The following is a 5,000-nucleotide window of genomic DNA, read 5'->3' on the forward strand; positions in this document are numbered from 1 at the left end:
TGGGAATTCCTCGTTCATGGGGAACAATTGCAAGCCCCAATCCCTAGCACGAAGGAGGTTCAGCGGGTTACCCCGACCTTTCGGCCTAGGAAGACACGCTGATTCCTTCAGTGTAGCGCGCGTGCGGCCCAGAACATCTAAGGGCATCACAGACCTGTTATTGCTCAATCTCGTGCGGCTAGAAGCCGCCTGTCCCTCTAAGAAGAAAAGTAATCGCTGACAGCACGAAGGATGTCACGCGACTAGTTAGCAGGCTAGAGTCTCGTTCGTTATCGGAATTAACCAGACAAATCGCTCCACCAACTAAGAACGGCCATGCACCACCACCCACCGAATCAAGAAAGAGCTATCAATCTGTCAATCCTTCCGGTGTCCGGGCCTGGTGAGGTTTCCCGTGTTGAGTCAAATTAAGCCGCAGGCTCCACTCCTGGTGGTGCCCTTCCGTCAATTCCTTTAAGTTTCAGCTTTGCAACCATACTTCCCCCGGAACCCAAAAGCTTTGGTTTCCCGGAGGCTGCCCGCCGAGTCATCGGAGGAACTGCGGCGGATCGCTGGCTGGCATCGTTTATGGTTAGAACTAGGGCGGTATCTGATCGCCTTCGAACCTCTAACTTTCGTTCTTGATTAATGAAAACATACTTGGCAAATGCTTTCGCTTCTGTTCGTCTTGCGACGATCCAAGAATTTCACCTCTAACGTCGCAATACGAATGCCCCCGCCTGTCCCTATTAATCATTACCTCGGGTTCCGAAAACCAACAAAATAGAACCGAGGTCCTATTCCATTATTCCATGCACACAGTATTCAGGCGGGCTTGCCTGCTTTAAGCACTCTAATTTGTTCAAAGTAAACGTGCCGGCCCACCGAGACACTCAATAAAGAGCACCCTGGTAGGATTTCAACGGGGTCCGCCTCGGGACGCACGAGCACGCACGAGGCGGTCGCACGCCTTCGGCTCGCCCCACCGGCAGGACGTCCCACGATACATGCCAGTTAAACACCGACGGGCGGTGAACCAACAGCGTGGGACACAAATCCAACTACGAGCTTTTTAACCGCAACAACTTTAATATACGCTATTGGAGCTGGAATTACCGCGGCTGCTGGCACCAGACTTGCCCTCCAATAGATACTCGTTAAAGGATTTAAAGTGTACTCATTCCGATTACGGGGCCTCGGATGAGTCCCGTATCGTTATTTTTCGTCACTACCTCCCCGTGCCGGGAGTGGGTAATTTGCGCGCCTGCTGCCTTCCTTGGATGTGGTAGCCGTTTCTCAGGCTCCCTCTCCGGAATCGAACCCTGATTCCCCGTTACCCGTTACAACCATGGTAGGCGCAGAACCTACCATCGACAGTTGATAAGGCAGACATATGCGTCGCCGGTACGAGGACCGTGCGATCAGCCCAAAGTTATTCAGAGTCACCAAGGCAAAACGGACCGGACGAGCCGACCGATTGGTTTTGATCTAATAAAAGCGTCCCTTCATCTCTGGTCGGACCTGTTTGCATGTATTAGCTCTAGAATTACCACAGTTATCCAAGTAACGTGGGTACGATCTAAGGAACCATAACTGATTTAATGAGCCATTCGCGGTTTCACCTTAATTGCTGCATTGTACTGAGACATGCATGGCTTAATCTTTGAGACAAGCATATGACTACTGGCAGGATCAACCAGGGAGCTGCGTCAACTAGAGCTGAGCAGCCGGCCGCCCGGGAGTGTGTCCCGGGGGCCCGCGCGAACACGCAAGCGTCCGCTCAATTATTCTGCAAACAGGAGGAGGCTGAGCTCCCCTGCACAACACCCTCGAAACCCTCTCAGGTCCCGGCGGCGCGCAGCGCCGTCCTAAGTACTTGGTCGGGTTCGAGAGAGGCGCAATCGCCCGGAGTTAGGCGAGTAGACGCTTTAGGTGCGACCACCCGTGCTCCCAACTGAGCTTGCCGCTGCCGACAGAGGCCCGGGAGCGTGCCTGTCGTGGCATTGCCGGCGGGAGACAACACGCGCCACCTACGGTGACCGGCAGCTCCAACGCCAGCGCACAGAAGGACAAAAGCCCCACTTGGGTGCCGAAGCGAACTCTCCCAGCACAGCGCACGCGCCAACACGTCCGCACAGCTGCGATACAAAACCACCTGCGAGAAACCGCTGGGGCGACCGAGCAGCAGACGCGCGTCGCGGCGCCGAGCGCCGGGCGGCGGCGCATCCTCAGCGCACACAGTCCTCAATCGGACCAGCACACTGCAGATGGCCACCGCGCTTCGCACCGGGCCCGCGAGGACCTACTTTGGCCGCAAGGCGCCGCGAGCAGGGGGCCCCGGCGCGCAGCTGCGCCGCCTGCCGCGTCCGTCGGCCGGCGCGCCTGCCACTGGCCGCCCCCACCAGCCGGCTGTAGCGCGTGCGCCCCACGCACCGCGCTGCCAGCACGCCGGGCGGCCCCCCCTCACCGGGCCGGGACAGTCTCACCCAGCCACCGCCGCGTATCGCCTCACACCCCAGATCCCCTTTCACGTTCGTGGGCATGGTGGGTATCCCTGAAACAACCAGTTAATAGCTCGACCGATCGTCGCCAACACTGATTCACCTCTAGCGAGAACAACCGCACCACAACGGGTTACCTGTTGTTCATTTGCGTAACGTCACCAGCAAACGTAGACGTCCCATCGCCATTTGCAACGAGTATTGCATGCCTGTGTCAGGTGTCACAACACACTACGTCTGCCCACATAGACGCAACAACATGGTGCACGCCTCGAGAACACGTGGAAGGTAGCCCCCGTACGTATGCGGTGTCCATTGCGCGAACGACTGTCAGCCGGCCTCTGCAGGATGTCGCAGATGTGGAACGCGGTGCAACATGCTATCACGGTGTGTGAGAAGAGACGACTACGTCCGAATACACGCTCACTACATCAACAGACTGCTCATGCTGATCGCCATCGAGGGCGTCCGTTCCTCCACACGTCTGAATGGCGTACCACACTGCAATCCAGCTCTTATAGGGAGACGACACACGTAGCTGCGTGCACAATATTTGGACTGTATGGTCTGCCGTTGCTAGGCGCAGTCGTCGTACGGTCACACATGTGCACGATGTATCATTCAGTACATACGGACCAATGTGCAGTACAGTTTGTGGGTTTTGCGTACATCGGCGGACAGGTGACAGGCCGTACCACAACGTAGGCTGAGTACGTCGGCATGCGAAGGGCATTGAACATGCAATACTTCTCAACGACCAGCTTGCGAAGGCAGGGGGGAAGGGGGGGGGGGGGGCATGTACGTCCTGCTGCTATCCACATTACAGTGTTTAGCAGGAGCATGTGGAAAGTCAGCAACACCTGCAAGGTGTTTAACATGACGCGATACACAGGGGACCGGGCAGTGCGAATAGCGAACTATATTGCGAGGGTTGCGGTTAGGCAACACTACACTAATTTAACCGAGTTGCATAACAATTACAGAGCAGGTTAAGGCGCAATATAGGTTAGTTAAGGCACAACATGGGTTACGTTAAAGCACAACATGGGTTACGTTAAAGCACAACATGGGTTACGTTAAAGCACAACATGGGTTACGTTAAAGCACAATTTAAGGTTACGTTTAAAGCACAATTTAGGTTACGTTGAAGCACAATTTAGGTTACGTTGAAGCACAATTTAGGTACGTTGAAGCACAATTTAGGTTACGTTGAAGCACAATTTAGGTTACGTTGAAGCACAATTTAGGTTACGTTGAAGCACAAATTAGGTTACGTTGAGGCACAAATTAGGTTACGTTGAGGCACAAATTAGGTTACGTTGAGGCACAAATTAGGTTACGTTGAGGCACAAATTAGGTTACGTTGAGGCACAATATGGGTTAGGTTGAGGCACAATATGGGTTAGGTTGAGGCACAATATGGGTTAGGTTGAGGCACAATATGGGTTAGGTTGAGGCCAATATGGGTTAGGTTGAGGCACAAATTGGGTTAGGTTGAGGCACAATATGGGTTAGGTTAAGGCACAATATGGGTTAGGTTAAGGCACAATATGGGTTAGGTTAAGGTACAATATGGGTTAGGTTAAGGTACAATATGGGTTAGGTTAAGGTACAATATGGGTTAGGTTAAGGTACAATATGGGTTAGGTTAAGGTACAATATGGGTTAGGTTAAGGCACAATATGGGTTAGGTTAAGGCACAACATGGGTTAGGTTAAGGCACAACATGGGTTAGGTTAAGGCACAACATGGGTTAGGTTAAGGCACAACATGGGTTAGGTTAAGGCACAATATGGGTTAGGTTAAGGCACAATATGGGTTAGGTTAAGGCACAACATGGGTTAGGTTAAGGCACAATATGGGTTAGGTTAAGGCACAACATGGGTTAGGTTAAGGCACAACATGGGTTAGGTTAAGGTACAATATGGGTTAGGTTAAGGTACAATATGGGTTAGGTTAAGGTACAATATGGGTTAGGTTAAGGTACAATATGGGTTAGGTTAAGGTACAATATGGGTTAGGTTAAGGTACAATATGGGTTAGGTTAAGGTACAATATGGGTTAGGTTAAGGTACAATATGGGTTAGGTTAAGGTACAATATGGGTTAGGTTAAGGTACAATATGGGTTAGGTTAAGGCACAACATGGGTTAGGTTATGGCACAACATGGGTTAGGTTAAGGCACAACATGGGTTAGGTTAAGGCACAACATGGGTTAGGTTAAGGCACAACATGGGTTAGGTTAAGGCACAACATGGGTTAGGTTAAGGCACAACATGGGTTAGGTTAAGGCACAACATGGGTTAGGTTAAGGCACAACATGGGTTAGGTTAAGGCACAACATGGGTTAGGCTAAGGCACAACATGGGTTAGGTTAAGGTACAATATGGGTTAGGTTAAGGCACAACATGGGTTAGGTTAAGGCACAACATGGGTTAGGTTAAGGCACAACATGGGTTAGGTTAAGGCACAACATGGGTTAGGTTAAGGCACAACATGGGTTAGGTTAAGGCACAACAT

General features: G+C 51.8%; 1 non-coding gene across 1 annotated transcript in view; it reads right to left on the minus strand.

Moving 5' to 3' along the window:
- The window catches only part of LOC126433931 (small subunit ribosomal RNA), a 1,902-nt gene extending 220 nt beyond the window's left edge, over positions 1 to 1,682 (minus strand). The window contains exon 1 of the ribosomal RNA XR_007578858.1: positions 1 to 1,682. This exon is cut by the window's left edge and continues 220 nt beyond it. This is a non-coding gene — a ribosomal RNA (small subunit ribosomal RNA).
- Positions 1,683 to 5,000: the final 3,318 nt, after the last annotated feature.

Source organism: Schistocerca serialis, unplaced genomic scaffold, assembly GCF_023864345.2.
Source record: "Schistocerca serialis cubense isolate TAMUIC-IGC-003099 unplaced genomic scaffold, iqSchSeri2.2 HiC_scaffold_1177, whole genome shotgun sequence".
Classification (NCBI taxonomy): Eukaryota; Metazoa; Arthropoda; class Insecta; order Orthoptera; family Acrididae; genus Schistocerca; species Schistocerca serialis.